Genomic DNA, 22,274 nt, shown 5'->3' on the forward strand with positions numbered 1-22,274 from the left:
GCCTGTCCTTCGACCATTATTATACAGTGCTATCATACCTACTTGTACAACAATTAATGTCTTTTTAAGCCTTACTGTACTTATATGAATCGTATCGTTGTGTTTGTAAATTGTCTTGCTTATTTCCTATATTGTATAATGCAAATATGGTAAAGTATACTCATTCATTCATTCATTAAATACCCTTAGTCGCCTTTTACGATATCCATGGGAAAGGAAGACCATTTTAGATGAATTCTAAAAAAAAATTACCTATTCTGAAAGGTAGGTTTTTTTTTTTTGTTGGATAAAATGGATTGGTATACGCTGGCGGAGCTCCAGTGAAGGGTGATCGATGAGAATGAAAACAGGCCAGTTAGTCTATCATGATGAATTCATCATGAAGAATTAATTATGACAGTTTCCAGGGGGAACCGCGTGGAGGTCGACCTGGTTAGGTATATTGCTAGCAATGGGATTATTAGTCTCCATTACTAACAATCCCTTTCCCCCCGAAAGGGTAGGTTAAAAAAAATATTGTCGCACATAAGTGACCAAATACAATTATGTACATTATGAATAAATTGTTTTGATATCTTAAAAAGATTTATTTCGATCGAAGTGAGGGGAGGTTTCTAGGAAATGGATGATAAGGGAATGGTAACCCTCCTTATGCTAATGGTATAAACTGGTGGGGCGGGTAAAGGTAAAGTTAAAAGCGTCATTTGGTCCATCGGGACGAATACCTCCAAATTTAATTATAATAGTTTCCAGGGAGGATCGTGTGAATCTATTTGATATTGTTGGAAGTGGAACTGCATTCCCCAAGTGTCTTTTACTAACACTCCCTTCCCCTAGATCTCTTAGTTACGTCGTATCTGATTTACTTATATTGTATTTAAGATTTTTTTATGCAATATATAATAGTAAATAAGCTAACGGCTCATCCGATCGAAAATGGTAACCGTTGCTTAAAGACATGTACTAGAGATGAACAATACTATAGGCATAACAGAGTATACTGTGTCGCCCGTAATACCTTAAATGTATTGCCATTCCTGAGGACTAAGATGTAATGTATCTGTGCTCTGTAAATTCTTTGTCCTTCAACCCGGAACATAGCGGGGGGAAGGGATTGCTAGTAATCATTGCTGGAAATCATCGTGCTGAATTCCAGGTGTATTCATCACAATGGGCTAACTGGTCTACCTTTTCATCTCTACCTATCATCTCTTACTGGTACCTCATCAGTGTATATCGTTAGCGCAGGCGGGGTTTTCTATTCCATTATCAGCCATAAAAAAAAATGGGACACAGCCATGTAAAGACAACTGCTTTATGATGGGGGGAAAGGGATTGTTAGCGATGGGGTCTAACAGCCCCAGTGCTAGCAATATTACTAATCAGGTCGACATCTACGTGGTTCCCCCTGGAAACCATCGTGGTTGCTTCTCGTGGAATTCTTCACGATGGGCCAACTGACCTGCTTTCATCGTCATCATTCATCTATCACTGGTACCCCGCCAACGTATACCGTTAGCGCAGGCAGGGTTACTATTCCATTATCACCCATTAAAAAAACATTTCTTCATGATAGAAACCCGAACAAAAATTTATTTATTGATTAACCACTTTGTTTGTACTCGTGCGAAGCCGAGGCTGGTCGCAAGTACTGCACAAAACTAAGTGTAAAATAAAAGAACTCGTGTTCGACGGCTGATGACTAAGAAAATAAAATATATATATATAATAATTACGCAACACAAACACTCTTAATTGGACATTGGAGTCGTGAGTGATAATGGTTACCTAACAAATGATTTGTAGTAACAAAACAACAGGCCGCCAGTCGTCGACCCCTTGCATAACTAAAACAAAACACGTCCTAAATCGGCCGAGGCGTCCGACAAGGGAAAAAAGTTGCCCGTAGGCGGTAGAAACGTCAGTAATTACAGGCCGGGACTTTCACCGGCTGTTTATGGCGATGGTCGGTGTAGAAAACTAAGTCCGCAATTATACAGCGATAATGTAATGTTGGACGTGCTGGCCTGTTATATACGATATCGAATTGTACGATCGGATATTATAAACAATAACACAAACAAAAGGTGTAAGTATTAAATTATGTACTTACTGTGTTTTGGTTTGGAGAGTGGGTTATGGTTATAGGGAAATTACAGGGTACGCAGGCATGATACCATAGTTCTCAGGAATGGCATCTCGTGAGAGATACCGTGTACATCGCAGCAGGTTTTAATCTGGGAAAAAAGAAAAATATCTTCACCTACGCTATGCTAACGCTGGCGGGACACCAGTGAGTGACAATAGGTGTGGATGAAAGCAGATCAGTTAGCCTATAGTGACCAATTGGACAAGTATTAACTATGATGGTTTCTAATGGGAACTGCGTGGAGGAATATTGCCGCCAGCAATGGGGCTTTTAGATCCCATTACTAACAACCCTTCATCCATGTTTGTAGTATATGGTGTCCATGGCATTTTACATCAGCGTATTTATCGTTTTAAAATCCATAAAAAAATGATATGAATAACTTTTTTTTATGAAAATAACGTTCGATGGAAATATATAATGGGTTGAAAATGGAATGGGTTGAATGGGTTGAAACTGGAATGAAAATGTATAATGGTTTCAAAATGGAAATGTATTATGGGTTGAAAATGGAAAGGTAATTCCGTCTGCACTATTGGTTTACAGTGAAGGGATACCAGTGAGAGATGATAGATATGTCAGGATAAGATTAAGTCAGTGGGCTCGTGATGAATTCACAATAAAAACTGACGGATTCATTTAGATGGAATTTGTCTCTTGAACACCTACCTGAAGATGTGACTACATGCTGATTATGCTGCGTAACAGTTCAGAATATTATTTTCTAGCGACTTCGAAAAAAGACGAACTAAAACGATTATATTTTCTGTGTACTTAATACGATATCTTTACATTCTTTATTGCACTTGTAAATTACATTGTTAATGCATTTATAAATATTGTGAGCAAGGGTGGACTTATCTCTGACAGAGATCTCTTCCAGTCAACCCAATGCAGTTAGAAAGCATGTCGTTAGCGGGTAGCTGAAGTGCTACAACTATTAATATTTAGTGTACATAAACAAATATACAGTTAAATAAAATATTAAGATACATAATAAAATATTACATAAATACATATACTGTAAATAAATATAATACCTACCTACTTATACAATGGATGTTAAAATAAATGAATATACTACCTACAATAGAAATTTAGTTAAATGATTTTAAGGTTTAACAGTTCAATTATAAAAATAAAAAATTAAGATTATGACTCAAACGAAAGAAAATGTAACTTCAACTTTTTCTTGAAAGAGGTAATAGAGGAACTCTCTTGTATGTGGGAAGGGAGTTTGTTCCATAATTGGGCGGCTCGATACGAGAAAGAGTTGCCCATAAAATGTGTTCTACACAAAGGTTACTAATTGTGATAGCTATTTTTGCAATCTATAGATATATTTCTATAGGAATAGATAATAATATCATTCTCATATGGAGAGCGACCCGTATCTACAAGTGAGGCACCGTTAAGGGAGGGAGGGAGACTTTGTACAAAAGTCGATTGCTTGTACCTCTGTCCCATTCGTGACCGTGAAGCAGTTGTATATAAAATAATCACCACGGGTATCATGGACGAAACAGTATACTCTGTTATGTCCATGGTTTTTTTTTACTACTTTCCATCAGGTGGGCCGTGATTTTTAGTTGTATAAAAAAAAGTGCGAGAAATTGTATATATAGTAAAATAATTTCCACCAGTGTTTTTTTTTTCATAAGTGATTTTTAGTTAAGTGATGTCTACATACATTATTGTGTACGTGTGTACTGTTTGTGTCCGCACGATCGCCTGCGGTCTGCCAGACCACCGGAGAGGTAACATAAATTCATTTTGTATTTGTAACCCCCCCCCCCCCCTCCTCCCCCTCAATTAATAGCCTTGTAAGAAGTTACGCACGACATAGTCGAAGTAGAGCGGTCGATGGATTCTTATCTAAAAAAAAAAAATCAAAAAAACTTAAAAAAATAGGAGGTTGTATTTTTTATTTATTAATGAAATGAAATAATTATTTGCTATAAACAGGCATTTCACATAAAGGCCATGTGACAGAAATTTTTGCCATCTGTTGAATTAATTTTGTAAACATGCAAATTTGATGTATTAAATAAATAAGAATATAGCATAATGTTTCAAAATTCTTTGTAGCATTTAAACATTAAAAATATAATAATAAAATAGCAACATTAAAATATTAAGGATTGTAATACAATTTATTTTATTCAGTGAAAGAAATAATATGTGTGAATGTTTTGGTGCCATTTATCTCGAATATTAATATCCTTCATTAGCCGTGTGATTCCGGCATAGAATTCGCCACCCCTTCCGTTCCCGTGAGTGCCGTAAGAGGCGACTAAAGGAACGTAATAGTCAAGGAATTAACAGCAGCGTCCTTCTTAAAACATCACCAAAGCCTAACGGCGGTTGCCAACCCGCTTGCCAAACGTGGCAACTACTGGCAAAACGAACTACTAGCGAAAGTTAAGGGCTGGAATGGAAAAAAAAAACACTAATAATAATTTTTACTTTACTAACAGATTTTAAGTTACATTTTAACTTTACCAAGGTAACATGGACGCTCTATCATTCATCTCCGGGGACCACCCTGCACCAGTAATTATCTGGTTACATCAGCAGTATTTATCTGGTTTCGATCTGTGATTATATGAATAAAACCTTCAGTTGTAGGGCACCACAGAACCTTCTCTGACCGCAGTCACGTACCAATGAGGACTATAAAATTTTTTGTTTACTATTTTAGTTACTTTACACTAGCTTATACTCGCGACTTTGAACACGGTATGCGTTTTAGTAATAGATACCACTTATAGATGTTAAGATAAAATATACATGAATATTTTAAATTTGACTATTAAAAGCGTATATTTTTCGTGATTTATGTAACAAACATGCTAAGAATTAATTTTTTTTTATACAACTTAGAATTGCAATCAAGCTGACGGCCTACCTGATGGAAAGTGGTAACCGTCGCCTATAGACATGAGCAGTACCATGGACATAACAGAGTATACTGTTTCGCCCATGATACCCCCCATGCGTTGCCTTTCCTGAGGACTCAGGTGTTATTCCTCTGTGCCCAGTAAATTCACGCCATATCCCACCCTTCAAACCGAAACACAGCCGTGCAAACACAACTGCGTCACGGTTGAAACACGAATGGGACAGAGGTACCCAAGCAATCGACTTTTGTACAAAGTCTCCCTCTGGTAATCTGGTAAATAAAGTGCAGAAGACGATCTAAACTAAATAAAACTCAACCAAACCAAGCTACGTAACTAATTGACGAGGGTTAAGCACTGATTAAATGTTACAAAAAAAAAAAATGCACAGCCAGTTTTTTATACCACGGAGGTGGTAAACAAGCATACGGCCAGTTTGATGGTAAACGGCCATTGTAGTAATTTGCAACAGCAGGAACGTCACGTTTGAGTACATGGAGTATTTTTAAAGGGTAATAATGGAATGGTAACCCCCACCCGCGCTATCGATATACACCGGCGGGGCACCAGTGAAGGATGATAGGTGAGGATGAAGCAGGTCAGTTAGCTCATCGTGACGAATTCAACAAGAATTGTTCACGATGGTTTCCAGAGGGAACCACGTGGAGGTTGATCTAATATTGCTAGCAATGGGGCTGTCAAACTCCATTGCTAACAATCCCTTTCCCCTCTAGTACATGGAGTTAGAATATATAATATATACATACTAAATAACTCATATTTATGGCTCGCCATCGACAGGGAGTTCATCCTCATGTCCTACAGCCTCAATGGTCGCGTACTGCACGGTTTCAGAGATGTTTCCTCCCATGAACACTCAGGTTTTGGAATGAGCTCTCTGCCGAGGTTTTCCCAAGAGACTACAGCATGGGGTTCTTCAAAAGGGGGGTAAAGAGCTTTCTTCAGGGTCGGCAACGCACGCGTAATACCTCTGGTATTGCAGGTGTTCATAGGCTACGGTAACCACTTACCATCAGGTGGGCCGTATGTTTGTTTGGTATAAAAAAAAATTACTTGTGGTCAGGGAAAGCAGAGATCTTCACATAACTTGATGCACCGAGGTCGGCTTCCATCTCGCCGGATAGAGCGTTCGTAAGGAATTATGCAATGCGTGCATTACATAACATAATTAAATATTATGTACAAGTACTTTAAATAAATGCAAACTCATTTGAGGATCAGTTAAACAGCTTTTGAAGATGTAAGCAATAAATGTAAAGTTTGTTTACTCGAGTGAGTCATAAAGAGATTCAATTTATTCACAAATCTTTTACGACAATTGCAAATTCGTGACGAACACGATTTCAATGTAAAAAAATTTACATTTGTCTATGAAATGTCTGTTTTAAGTGAAGTGAGACGTGATTGTTTTCGTAATTCTTTATTAATCATTATAACATCATTATAATTACCGTTAACTGTTCAATGCTGAAGATAGGCCTCCCTCTATAGGGGGATTTTGCCAATAGTTGTCACGTTTGGCAATCGCAGTTAGGCTTTGGTGATGTTTTAAGAGAGACGATCTTTGTTATCCCTCGACTATTAAGTTCCCTTAGTCGCCTCTTACGACATCCACGGGAAAGAAAGGGGTGGCCCATTCTATTACAGGGAATAAACGGTGATTTTATTTTTATTATTTATTAACAATATTTGTTGTTCTAAAATTTGTATAATATACAAGATATTAACATAGTAATTTAATATTTACAAAAATGAATAACAAATTTATTATGAATGATATTATTAAATTACACAAATTTATACAACTAGCTGACTCGACGGACATGAATTGCTTTCTACCGCCATCTATCGGTTCCATTTTCAACCGAATTTAAAAAAAAAAAGGTTCTAAATTCGGTTGTATTTTTTGTATGTTTGTTACCTCGTAACTCTATTAAATCTACCCAGTCAAATTTAGAAAATTCCTTTAATTTTTATATTTTTTTTAAATTTTAAAAGGTTACAGATTGGTTGCATGGAAATTTTATAAAAATTGTTTAGTATTTAAATTAAAATTACATTATTTCATATTGTGATATCTCTCAAGCTGAAGCAAACAATACACATTTACGAAATTTTATTAAAGTCGGTTATGCGGTTTCGGAGGTTAACATTTATTTATTTATTTATTTTTATTTATTTATTAAAGGTATACACAACAGGTTACAATCAATAACATTGTAGATATTATATATATATATATATATATATATATATATATATATAAATTGTCTTTGATATTTTTGTTTACAGTTCTTTAATAATTTCAAACCATCGCATTTTAATATTTGTTCCTTTCAGCATGATCTCGAATTAAATTTTTAAGTTTTAAAAGACATATCATTTAATGTGTTTAGTTTAGACAGTGCTCTAGTTTGTCTACCCTTCCGCATTTGGCAAGCGATATTACAACAGCGACCATCCATTGTACTGAAGACTTACAGAATATTTTACGCCGAGATAATTTAATAATCAAATTCAACTTTGTACAAAAGCCGTTCGCATGGGTATTTCTGTCCCATTCGTGTTTATGCTGTGAAGCAGTTTGCATGGCTTGTGTTTCGGTTGCGGGTGGGATATGGCAGTGAAATTACACGGTACAGAGGCATAACACTATGGTCTGATGGGAGGGATTATTAGTAATGCGGACTACCAGTCCCATTGCTAGCAATATACCCCGTCAGGTCGACCTCCACGTGGTCCTCCTCTGGAAACCACCGTGCTGAATTTCAGGTGTGTTTACCACAATGGGCTAACTGACTTGCTCTTTCATTTACACTCATTATCCCTCACTGGTGCTCCGCCGGTGTATGCCGATACCGCAGACGTGGTTACCATTCCATTATCATCCATTAAAAAACACCTTAGTCCACTATGAGAGGTACCATGGGCGACACAGTATACTCTGTAATGTTCATAGTACTGTTCATATGTATAGGCGACGGTTACCATTTTCCATCAGGTGGGCCGTCAGCTTGTTTGTCATTTTAAGTTGCATAAAAAACCATCAACAATTCTGACACCAAAACACGTGATGACTCGAACTGCCACTATGCTACTGTCGTGCCAACACCAGTTGAAATTGCAAGAACAATTTGCGATATTAAATAATGATTACTGAACAGAGAGAGCGTGTTCCACGATTCGGGTCTCTGTTACATAACGTGACGTGGACACTTGCACTCAGTCATATAAGTTCAAGTGTCCATGTTACTAAGCTCACAGTGCTCCAATTCGCATCATCAGATGCAAACGATTGCAAGCACAAAAACATGTTTTAGATATTTTTGTGGAAAATTACACGCTCGTCTAACTTATTATTGCTATTTTATTATTACATCGATGTGTTTTAAAATTAGAATAGTGACATTATGTGTATATATATATATATATATATATATATATATATATATATATATATATATATATATATATATATATATATATATATATATATATATATATATATATATATATATATTAATTTCTGTTTAGCACTTCTACTGCTCACTGTGTTAGGTTGACTGGAAGAAAGCTCTCTTAGAGATAAGTTCTCCTTTGCTAACATTGTTATTAACTTATTGTTGTTACTATATGTTTTAGTGCAATAAAGAATATATACATATACATTTACATACATATATATATAGTCGATAGTCATATTTTTTTTTTCTGTACCACTGCGGTGGCAATCAAGCATACGGCCCACCTGATGGTAAGTGGTAACCGTCGCCTATAGACATGAGCAGTATACGACACCACGTAGGCACTGGAGAAGTACAAGGTTTCTATTTAGAAATCATTGGTTTATGAGGGCACAAGCATCTGTATGCCTTTAAAGAGACGCGCAGACATACGTCACCCACCGTGCGGGTCTCGCGGTGGCTACCACTAGGGTTGCCGACTCAATATAATATGCCAATATTTTGAGTAATTTTTAACAAAGATTTACATTTTGTTTTACTATACCACACGAATGAAATGAAAAAAAATTGTTACTTCTTTTTTATATATATATATATTGCTTTTTTGCATATGCCTATCTATGTATGTTGTTATTTGTGTGCTGTAAGTAATGCAAATAAATTAAATATCTATTCTAAGTTTATGAGAATACATTTTAATATTCGTAAATGGTTAATGTGATCTAATTCTATTTTAGTATTTGCTAGGATTAAAAGATTATTATAAAACATAAAGAAGTTGTTTATAAATTTGTGTATATTTGGTTAACAAGTTTCTATTTTTTTTTATACAACTTAGAATGGCAAACAAGCTGACGGCCCACCTGATGGAAAGTGGTAACCGTCGCCTATAGACACGAGCAGTACCATGGACATAACAGAGTATACTATTTCGCCCATGATACTCCCCATGCGTTGCCATGCCTAAGGACTCAGGTGTTATTCCTCTGTATCCTGTAAATTCAAGTCATATCCCACCCTTCAAACCGAAACACAGCCATGCAAACACAACTGCTTCACGGTAGAAACACGAATGGGACAGAGGTACCCAAGCAATCGACTTTTGTACAAAGTCTCCCTCTAGTAATGTCTCAGCCTTGTTAAAGTTAAAAATCGGTTATTAGTTAAATTTTTTATTATATAAATGGCAAATAAAATGACCAACTAATAGAAAATGGTCGAGGAGCTAGCAGCGTACCCGATCGGGTCAACTTCCTCGCCGTTCCTTTGGTAAACCATGACTGACTCGTATTGAATTTGTCAAGATGGACCAACTGATATGTATCTACCCTCATCTATCATCTCTCACTAGTGAACTACCAGCGTATATTGCTAACGCAGACGGGGTTGCCCTTCCAATGTCACCCAAAAAAAAAAAAACAAAATGGTAACTGTCACCTAGTAACATTAACAGAACCATGGACATTAAAGAATACATTGTGATCTACGATAGACAATTTCAGTCTTTACATTGAAGCAGAAGGTTGAAATGATAAAGATGGTTGCCATTTGAGGACTTGTTATTCCTCTGTACCCAGTAAATTCACGCCATTGAAGCATAAGGTTGAAATGATAAAGATGGTATTTTATTTGCTCGAATAAAAAGTGGCAACCCTAGGCGCGGGCGTTGCGGCATGCGGCCGGACAGCTTTCCGTTTCTACCGGCCGCTACAGCGGGACAGCGAGAGTGAGCCGACCTCTACGCTCGCACCTACTTACAGAACCAAAAGTACCTGCATAATAATAATTAATAATTTATTTATTTGCTAGAAATGTGGTAATAATAATGGTCTTAAATATAATAGATCTACACATTTCGCCTTATCTAAAGGCATGCAAATTTAGTATTATAATTTAGTGGCTTACGCTAGTAGGATCAATCCATAAATATTGGCAGCCGCAAACATACTAGTGGTAGCAGACTAAACAAATACAAATACAAACTAAAATATACCACTGACCGGTGTTTTTTTTTAATGGATGATAATGGAATGGTAACCCCGCCCGCGCTATCGGTATACACTGGTGGGGCACCAGTGAGGGATGATAGGTGAGGATGAAGTAAGTCAGTTGGCCCATCGCGAATGAGGGGGGGGGGGATTATTATTACCTTATCAGGACCACTTCCTTATCAGGTCCAAATTGTCAAATTAGCTGACTCGTTTTTTTATTAATGTTTTATATACTGACGCATATAATGTATCTTGTCGTATTTATATTTAATTATTTAATAAAAAAAAATATATGTTTTTACACATTAAAAAGACTCGAAAATTATGAAATAAAATAAACATAGAAGTTATAAAGGAATCACTCATAACTATTTAACACGCAAAATTGTATGATAACGTTGACCCGCTTTATTCGAAACATTTGTATGGAGACACTCTGTCTATATAATGTAAGACATTACCATTTCGTTTCCATTCTATACAAAACAGTTTAATACGGACTATTGAGAGATTACTCATGTATGTGGATAGATCATACACGTAATATAAGATATTCACGTAAGAACGTACGAAGTCTTCCTGTAATAAAATGTTTCGTAACTCGATAGGTGATGGGAAGTTTGAATGTATCTGTACACATTGCATAACGTAAACCTATTTTCGCAGTAGATATATGATGATGATTTTTCCAATAAACCAGAGGGAGACTTTGTACATAAGTCGTTTGCTTGGGTACCTCTGTCCCATTCGTGTTTCTACCGTGATGCAGTTGTGTTTGCATGGCTGTGTTTCGGTTTTAAGGGTCGGATATGGCAGTGAATTTACAGGGTACAGAGGAATAATACTTGAGTGTTCAGGAATAGCAACGCATGGGGGCTATCATGGGCGAAACAGCATTCTCTGTTATGTCCATGGTACTGCTCATGTCTATAGGCGACGGTTACCACTTTTCATCAGGTGAGCCGTCAGCTTGTTTGCCATTTTAAGTTGTATAAAAAAAAAGACATCTTAACGTTCTACGAGATTTCATAGAGTGGAGAATAAAAATCAACATATGTTTATTTACTTGGCGCATAATAAGATGTTATACAAAGCTTAATATCTAAGTACACAACAGGCAGTACCTCGTAGGGGTACTTTTTTTTTAATGGATAATAATAGAATGGTAACCCCGCCTGCATTAACAATATACGCTGACGGAGCACCAGTGAAGCATGTTAGGTGAGAATGAAAAGGCAGGTCGGTTAGTTCATCGTGATGAATACATCTGGAATTCAGCAGGATGGTTCCCAGGGGGGACCAGGTGGAGAGAGAATATTGGAAACAAAAGCCAATTATTTAAGAACAAACATTACATAATTATATAATAACAAAATACCTCTACATAAATTAAATCCACAAAAATTTCGACGAAATCCTTTGTTGGCACAATCCTTCCAACCATTTTAAAAAAATTCTAGCCTCTCTAAGTAAAGTATCTATATAAAATCTAAATTTTTATCAAAATACTTGTAAATAATATTTATGTTTGTTATTCTTTATATATTATTTATTGTTTTAGTCCTTATTTGTATTTTTCATTGTTCCAGGTAAGTTCTACTAGCTTATGGCGTATATTTCTATGAAGTACACTTATAAGGTTTTTTGCGTAAGTACATGTTTTATCTACTTTTATATTGCATAAATACTGAAGGGAAAATCAAATACAGAAATAAGGAAGTATTTATTAACAAAAGAGAATAACATATTTTCAATTATATTTCCCATATTTAGAACTAACAAAATTTTTCATCGTGCCTCCTACCAAATTGTTTATTGTTGCAAACTCCTCTCCATCCAAATGTTGCCTGGAAGAGATCGCTCTTAGCGATAAGGTCGTTAATTGTTTTCTCATTGTAATTATTTCTTGTAATTATTAATATTTATAATAAGTTAACTATTGTAATCTTTTGCAGGAAACAATAAATATTTATATGTTGTATTTAACGTGTGTATGTATATGTATATATATATATGTGTATGTATGTATGTATATATATGTATGTATATGTGTGTGTGTATATATGTATATATATAATTATTTATAATTTATGTAAATATTTATTTAAATTTCTGTCTTGCACTACTACTGCCCACTCACTACTTCTTATGCCACTGCGACTTCCACTCTTTTAGAGATAAGTTCGCCTTTGCTAACATTGTTATTAACTTATTGTTGTTACTGTATGTTTTAGTGCAATAAAGAATATATATATATATATATATATATATATATATATATATATATATATATATATATATATATATATATATATATATATATATATATATATATATATATATATATATATATATATATATATAAAGAGTATCTATCTATCTATATTATCTGTAAAATGTACGATTCAATAATTGAGTAAATATAGAAGACAATTTAGCAAGTGAAGAACTTCAGTGATCTTATGGCTAAAGCTTGTTTGGGAATAATGTATTTTATAAAGTAATTTTTATTATTATCTTTAATTATTGCTTTATATTAATTAATAATTTATTTACCATATGATGATAAAACATACCGCACTACATTTCTACATCATGCAAATATATACCTATGTTTATGCAAATAAATCACTGATTGATTGAAAATGATTTAACAATTATGCTAATTTTTAAGGGTGTAGCACAGATAATATAGATTGCTCTCTCTTTTAAAGACACCATAAAGAGTATCTATCTATCTAACGCAGTTTTTTTTTATACCACTGAGGTGGCAAACAAGCATACGGCCCACCTGATGGTAAGCGGTTACCCAGAGTAGGACGACCCCCCACTAGATGGAGTGACGATCTGAAATGTATTGCAGGGAGTCAATGGATGCAGGTGGCTCAGGCACGTTCTTTATGGCAGTCTATGGGGGAGGCTTACGTCCAGCAGTGGACGAATAATGGTTGAAACGATGATGACGATGATCTATCTACCTATTTACAATACTATATTAAATTTTAGATCCATAAAAGCAAAATTTATATTCGTTGCACACCATTGAAATCAGATTTATTAGATGACAGATAGTATGCGCATATTATGCGACAATCTGATACGATGGCCACTCCCGGGTACTTACCGAATATGCATACAAACAGCTCGTTCAAGATAAACACGCTTGACTCATCTCCGTTTACATTGATCTCTTGCTTGGTCACTGATTTATTATATGTTTAGACATGCCAAGACAGTATAGTTAGGTAAAACCCGATTATAAAACAGGTCTATTATAATTTTAATCATATAAACTTATAAATTATACTAATATAATGAAATATTGTGTCCCACAAAAAAAAATCCGACTTTAATTGTGATAAAATTATTAATTCACTCTTGCGCCACTTACCCACTTCTATCTGTTGTCCTTTAACCAAAGGTTGTCTGTAAGAGATTGCCCTAGCGATAAGACCGCCTTTTGTACCTTTATGTGTATATTTCAATCTGTATTTATGTTACTGTATTTCACTTGAATTATTCACTTGTCATTGTATATTTTTATTTATGGTGCAATAAAAAGTTAAATAAATAAAGCCAGTTGTTTGTGATGATTTAAAAACTAAACTACTGAATTAATTTCGATAAAAATTTTATAGTAATTCAATAGAAATTTTAATAGAAATCTGTAATTATATCCTTTCAGTAATTTTTTTTAAAATTGATTCCGAACTGACGGAGTTATGAGGTAACAAACATAAAATAAACACATTCGATTGAAAGTAAAAATACATTCGAATTGACAATCTCCTTCTTTTTGAAGTCTGTAAAGAGAAAAACTACTATGTGTGTATGTGTGTATATGTGTGTATGTATATATGTATGTATGTGTTTATATATACAATAGTATATGTAATAAGTAGCGATATATATTTTACATTATTACATATATCACATCTCCATATTTAGAAATAATAGAATTTCATCGTACTTCCGATCAAACTGTTTATAATTACTCCTATCCATCCAAAGGTTGCCTGCAAGAGATCGCTCTTAGCGATAAGGTCGCATATTGTTTTCTCATTGTGATTATATCTTGTAATTGTTTATATTTATAATAAGTTTACTATTGAAATCTTATGGAGGAAACAATAAAGAGTAATCTATTTATCTAACTATTCAACCGATTTTAAAAATTCTTTCTATAATATATAATAATAAAGCTATATTATCAGCGAGTATATATTATTTTTGAAAATTTCATCTATTTTTGTGAAGCCGGGACGGACTGGGATGGTATGTAAATAAAAACGTAAATAAAATCAATTAGGATAAAATGAGTATGAGATCAACACGGCAGTAAAGTCGATTGCTTGGGTACCTCTGTCTCATTCGTGTTTCAACCGTGAAGCAGTTGTGTTTGCATGGCTGTGTTTCGGTTTGAAGGGTGAGATATGGCGTGAATTTACTGGGCACAGAGGAATAACACCTGAGTCCTCAGAAATGGCAACGCATGGGGGGTATCATGGGCGAAACAGTGTACTCTGTTATGTCCATGATACTGCTCATGTCTATAGGCGACGGTTACCACTTTCCATCAGGTGGGCCGTCAGCTTGTTTGCCATTCTAAGTTGTATAAAAAAAAAATATCGTTTGTAAAGAGTACCATCGAAACCATTACAGAGATATCGTGCAATAGGATATTGTCGTATTAAAAAAGACTATTTTGATAGATAGATAAATTATTTATTCACCATTACAGGCACATAATTCATGAATTTATAAGAGAAACATAAAATTTTTGGTGTTTTTAAATGCCTCTACGGTGAAACCACCAACTTCAACCAACCAACTCAGCATTAAGCTGCAAAATATCCGTAACGCTGATTTTCAGTCTGAAAGTCAATACTTGTACGTTTTGTAGTAGAAAAAGGACGCAAATTGTTTTTATCAATATTGTGATTATTATTAAATTGGTGAATTAATTGAACTTATTACATTGATTGCCCACCTCTGCTACTCTGAAACTTGAATACAATGCACCTACTAGAGTGCCGCGGCATCCTTGCAATCTATTTAAAAATGCAGTTTGCAGAACAAACTTGGGCCGCGAATCACCTATCGTCCGCATAACGCGTCTGTATAACGATATTGTAAAAACCAAGCCTGAACTTGATATTCACTGCGATTGTCACTCTGTGTTCATGGCTAAATTAAAATGTTGATGTACCTCGCCATTGCATTATATTTATTTATAATTTATAATAATTTAAATACAATTTCCATTATTTATATTATGTTATTATTCATATTGTTAATATTTTTACTTATTTAATGACATTTAATAATTTAATTCTATTTTAATGTTTATCAAACACAAGTCACGCTGTGGTCGCCTATAAATGTAAGAACAGTTAGATCTAATCTACCAGTGTATTGTATTGAAATGTTTAGCTGTATCTTATGTTGGTAATCCTATAAATAAATAAATAAATACTGAAGTATTTATATATTTATACTAAATTTCAATCGAAGTCGAGTAGACCAGCGTTCATCTTTGTTTAATAACCGAATGAATAGTATTAAGATTTTTTATTTACTACGGACTGTTACATAGTTCTGAATAATTTTATCCAGTTATCGTAAATATTAAAAAAAAAAAAACAATAAAAAAATAACCCAATGGAATTGTAAGTCGAGAGCGGTGTTCCATTTTGTCTAAATCTCACGAACCATTGTCAACTGTGTGACACATAACTGTGAACATTTTCAGTTAAATGGTACAAAAATCTTATGGAATTTTGCTTAAAAAAATTTCTGGCATAAACATCAAGACAGACGTTGATAAATGTTTATATATAGATAAATGTTTAATAAAATGGTTAAATGAACATTCTACAGGACAGAATCGACTGGATTTTTTTTTTGTTTTTCCTTATTAATATTAATAATTATGATACATTTTAAATTAGTGTTTACAAATAAAAAAGTTAGGTTCTACTTTTAGTGCGAATAAGATCATGAGTGGAGAAGGTTCTTGAGTGGCGACCTCGTATAGGCAAATGCAGTATAGAACGACCTTCTATTAGATAGAGTGACGACCTCAAATGCATTGCGGGAAGTCAGTGGATGCAGGTGGCTCAGACCGCTCTTTAAGGCAGTCTATGGGGGAGACCTATGTTCACCAGTGGATAGATGACGACTAGTATGGTGATGATGATGAATATCATCATTATATCAGATATAGTAACATACATTGAGTTAAAAAGTATCCTATGTATCTATTGGCGACCGGCCGATGCAAACTCTTTAGACGTTATTGTACTTTTTTATATACATTTACTTTTAGAATATTCTTATTATTTGTAATTTTATATTTTTTTGACATATTGATTTATTGTTCCTTGCTCGCTGTTCAATACATATATTTCGCTACTAAATTCCGTGTCTACATCATTTCATCACCTCATCACAGTCCACCGCTCCGTAATATTTGGTCCATTCGTAGCCATAAGTATAAAGAACCGATATTTTGCTTTTTCATTCTAATTTTTTTTTCCAAAATTTTCATTTTCATCTCACACGACTTCATCGTATATTTTTTTTTTCCTAAATCGTGTCATTCTTCATTATAATGGTGCAGACACGCAGTAAGAGCAAATCATTTGTGAATTTAGCAGCCACTGAAGTCGAGCGGTCGGGTCGCGAAAGCCCGGAGTCATCATCGCTACCGCCCGCCCGCCCGGCTTCAGCAACAGCGATCAAGGATGTTCCGTCATCATCGGCTAGATCGGTTACACAACTCGTGGGCACCCCACGTTCGGTAAAAGCATTATCTCGCTGTGCCAAGTGCCCTGGTGACCTCTCTAGCCAACTTCAAAAAATCGATGCCCGGGCATCTTCCCAAAACGTGCAAAGTCGTTGCGGCCAACAATCTACTAGTGAACATTCACGATCGTCACGTTCGTCCGCCACCGTCCGTGCACAGAAGTTGGCCGTCGAAGCAGAAGTCTTACGGTGCCGAGTTGCCCGTGAGCGTGAACTCGCGCGTCTTTTCTCGCTTGGAATCTGAGGCGGAGGAGAGAGAGCTGCAAGCCAAACTCGCTGCACTGGATGCTAAAGATAAGTCTCGTAGCTCATGTTTTTCTAATCGCGATACTGAAATACGTACTGCGACATGGGTTTCAGAACAAAATGCAAACATGACCATGGCAACACATGTCGACATACCTGGTAAGCCACCGACTGTCACCTTGGAAAATACCCAGGGACTCAGTCTACAGTCGGCTGTCTTTACCAACGTGGTACCGTCTCATGAACCATATGTCAACCATGCAAACCATTCGAAATCCACACATGTCATTAGCAACGAAGACTGTGCAACAGTGGCACTGCAACGCTTACAACCTGATCGTCCATCGGCAGATCCTATAGTACAGCTCACTCAAGCTATTACTAGTTTATCTAACTGCCCAAAGAAACCAGAACTCGTCATTTTCTCGGGCGAAATTAGTCAATGGATGGCCTTTAAAAGTAGTTATGAAAGAACTAAATCTAGTTTTTCCGCAGCAGAAAACCTCACACGGCTGAATAATGCGGTTCGCGGACCGGCATACCAGGCTGTGGCGTCACTCCTGTGGACTTTTTGTGACCCACAAGACGTCATGAACGCATTGGAGCAAACGTACGCCCGACCAGAACTCCTCGTTGCTCGCGAGGTCGCCGAGTTACGCAATAGCCCTAAGTTAAGTTCCCCTGAACAATTAAATACATTAGCAAATAAATTACGTAACTTTGTAGTTACTTTAAAATTATTAAAACAAAATGATTATCTATATTCACCAGAGCTATTTCGCACTATTCTACTCAAAAAGCGAATACACGAGAGCTCGTTTTACAGACTTTGCCTCAACCTATATATGTGAGCAACAAAACGTGGCAAAATTAGACTTGCTATCGCAGTTTTTGCTAGTGGAAGCCGATAAGCAACTACGGTACAATTTCGTACAGGACAGTACCATTAAGCCACAAAATTCAACGTACCCTTCTAAGTACAATAATAACATAAAAAAGGAGACAGTACACGTAACGACCCCTAGCAATAAAGTACCAGAGTGTACATACTGCAAACAAGGTTGTCACAGTATAAAATCCTGTAAAATATTTTTATCTCTCACAGTAAATGATAGATGGCGTTGGGTTCGAGACGCGAAGGTATGCTACCGCTGTCTTAAATCAAATCCACATAAATGGACTAATTGTCGTAGTAAACGTTGTGGTGTTGACGGATGTACAAGACGCCATAATTCGCTTCTTCACGGTACCACGCCTAATGAGTCTGGAACTAACTTAGCGACCAACACCCAACGCACCCAAATACTGACTGATAATTCAGATGGCCCAAGCAACATAGCTGATAAGACATATAAAAATGAACCGATTAAAATCACAAATACGTCTGACATTTTAATCAATGCAGCAGGTTCTTCTTCACGTCCACGCGGCCTCCTGAAAGTACTACCGGTTATCCTCGAGGGCCCCGACGGCGAATATGAAACCACGGCGCTACTCGATGAAGGTAGTACGGCGACACTAATTGACGACAAGGTAGCGATGCGTATCGGCGCCAAGCCCACCCGTCAAGAGCGTCTTCGTATTGAAGGTGTTAGCGGCATGTCAAAAGATGTAGATGTTGGTTACGTGAACTTCTACATACGTGGGCGTAACTTACCTGACCGCTACTTAGTGGAGCATGCACGCGCAATTAGCCCATTAAGTCTGCGCGTCCGGAAAGAAAACATCGTTAACTTTATGAAGTACCAGCACTTATCAGACCTATCTAATGAACTTTCCTACACTGATACCAACCCAACTGTTCTTATTGGAGCGCCCGACTGGTACCTATCTGTAAGCCGCGAGGTAAGATGTGGAAAGAAGAATGAACCTGTTGCCTCTAAAACACTATTGGGCTGGGTGCTCCACGGCGCACTGCCGGTTTCATCTCAGCCGATAGAATTTGTCAACCATATCTGTGACCACCTAGACTCTCTTATAAGAAAGCAGTACGAAATTGATTCCTTAGGTATAATGAAAAGCGTTTCACGTTTCAACAGTGATGATAAACGAGCGATAGATATCATCGAAACGTCGGCTCGTCAACTTGACGACAACCATTACGAAGTCGGTTTACCTTGGAAAAAAGACTTACCAACTATCATACCTGATAGCTACCCACAGGCATTATCTCGCTTCAGAGCTCTGGAACGACAAATGTCTAAAGACCAAACATTTGCCGCAGGTTACCATGACTTCATAAATGGCATTGTTACTAAAGGGTACGTCGAAGAATGCGACCCAAATACGTATTATAAACGAATGCCATCGAACGTTTCATGTGTTAACCCGGACGATACTATTCGTTGGTACCTGCCCACCTTCGGAGTATTTCACCCCCAAAAAAAGAAGCTACGAGTGGTATGATGCGGCAGCAAAGACAAAAGGTGTAAGCCTCAACAGCCTACTCCTACAGGGACCCGATTTATTAGGTTCTCTATTAGACATTTTATTTCGTTTCAGAGAGGGCGCTGTGGCCCTAAATGCCGACATTAAAGAAATGTTCCCTCAAATAAAAATCGCTAAAAAAGACAGAGACGCCCAACGCTTCTTGTGGCGTAACAAAAACGGTATTCGTTGAGTACCGCATGAAAGCTATGATATTCGGCGCAGTGTGTAGCCCATTCATTGCACTTTACATTAAGAATAAAAATGCAAAGATAGCGGAATAGATATCCTGCAGCATGCAAAGCTATAGTTGAAGATTATATGGACGATTACCTGGGTAGCCAACCCTAGTGTCACTGATGCCGCGCAGGTGGCATCTGACATAATTATGGTGCATAAAGCATGCGGTTTCGAAATGCGAGCATGGACTTCGAATAATTCACAAGCTCTCTCTCTTGTCCCCAAAGAACTCAGAAGTGAAGCAACCTCAGACGTATACTTACCACCAAACAATGATGTTGGTATTAAGGCGTTAAATGGAATCCATTCCACGACTCGTTCAGCTTTCGTACAGGACTTCATATGCCTGATATTTTAACTAAACGTAGCCTACTATCCAGCGTTATTTTGACCCACTTGGCCTACTAACGCCTATTATAATTTCGGGCCGTATTTTGTTCAGAAGTTATGGCGAGAAGGCATCGACTGGGATACCCCAGTACCTAATAAATATGTTTCTGAATGTACAAATGGTTCACTCAATTACAGAGTGCCGCTAGCATCAAAATTCCGCGTTGGTATATGTTTAAATCAGATCCAATGGATATTCAACTACACATAGTGGCTGATGGTGGTGAACAAGCATACGCCTGCGTAGCTTACTGGCGTTTCAATTACAATGATGGCTTCGTCTCTACGGCTCTTATAGGTAGCAAAGCTCGAGTTGCACCATTGAAACCGCTCTCTATTCCCCGCCTGGAGCTACAAGCGGCGCTTATTGCTTCTCGATTCGCACAAACTATTTTACGCGCTCACCGACTTAAACCCTCCGCAACTATTTATTGGACAGACTCTACCACCGTTCTTAAATGGATCCGACTGTTTAAACCTTTCGTTGCTCACAGGTTGGGAGACTGGAAACCACCAATCCGTTGGAGATGGAACCTCTCTCAACGTAGCCGATGATGCTACTAAACCAAAGAAAATATTTTTGTCTCCTTCTCATAGGTGGTTTACTGGCCCACCATTTCTTTTAGAATCACCATTCTCTTGGCCGTGTGAAATTACCAGAGACGAGGATGAGACCTTACCAGATTCCGAATTAAAATCAGAACTGTGGGGCTGCTCTCCTATGTCCCATATGACCTTCCCGTACCTAACGCTACGCGATTCAGCTCGTGGCTACGTTTACTACGCACCACTGCCCGTGTTCTCCAAGGCGCACGACTTTTTCGGCTTAAAGTGTCTCGACCAATAATTTTAAATTCTAAATTATTTTTAGATGGCAGCATCACATCGCCCTCCCAGCTACATGCAAGAGACATCATACAAGCCGAAAAGATGTTATTTCAGGGAGCTCAAAAGGATAGCTTCCCTGAGGAGCTGAGAGCCATACAAACTATGCAGCCCGTGCCCAGTAATAGCCGTATTGCAACACTCGCACCAGTACTCGACGGAGATGGCTTACTTCGCGTGGATACCCGTACCAAGTCTGCTCCAGGAGTAAGCGAGAACGCAAGATCACCAATCATCCTGGACGGTCGCAATTACAGCGTACGACTCTTAATATTACATCAGCATATTCAATCAGCACACTCATTCAATGAGCTCACCTTAAATGAATTAAGGCAGAAGTTTTGGATTCTAAGGGCAAGAAGCACTATCCGAAGCGTAGTAAATACCTGTCTGCAGTGCCGAAGATGGAAAGGCAAAACAATCAACCCAAAAACCGGCGACTTACCATCACACCGGTTAGATCACCATAAAAGGCCCTTTACACATGTCGGCCTCGATTACTTCGGCCCGATAATCATAACTATACATCGACGCCACGAGAAACGGTACGTTGCTCTTTACACATGCCTAGTGACGAGAGCAGTACATCTAGAAATGGTCACCTCGCTTTCATCTGATGCGGCCATTATTGAGACGTTTCATAGCTCGCCGAGGATCTCCATCTACCATACATTCGGACAATGGTACCAACTTTGTCGGCGCCTCCCGTGAGCTACGAGCATTATACAACGACTCAGTAGAAGAATTTGCGACA

The 22,274-nt window shown here is 37.0% G+C and overlaps 1 protein-coding gene across 1 annotated transcript in view; it reads left to right on the plus strand.

Moving 5' to 3' along the window:
* LOC113515328 (uncharacterized) overlaps positions 1–22,274 on the plus strand; it is a 108,609-nt gene that overhangs the window by 41,537 nt on the left and 44,798 nt on the right. The window lies entirely within an intron of this gene.

Source organism: Galleria mellonella, unplaced genomic scaffold, assembly GCF_026898425.1.
Source record: "Galleria mellonella isolate WM207_F2 unplaced genomic scaffold, CSIRO_AGI_GalMel_v1 utg139, whole genome shotgun sequence".
Taxonomy (NCBI): Eukaryota; Metazoa; Arthropoda; class Insecta; order Lepidoptera; family Pyralidae; genus Galleria; species Galleria mellonella.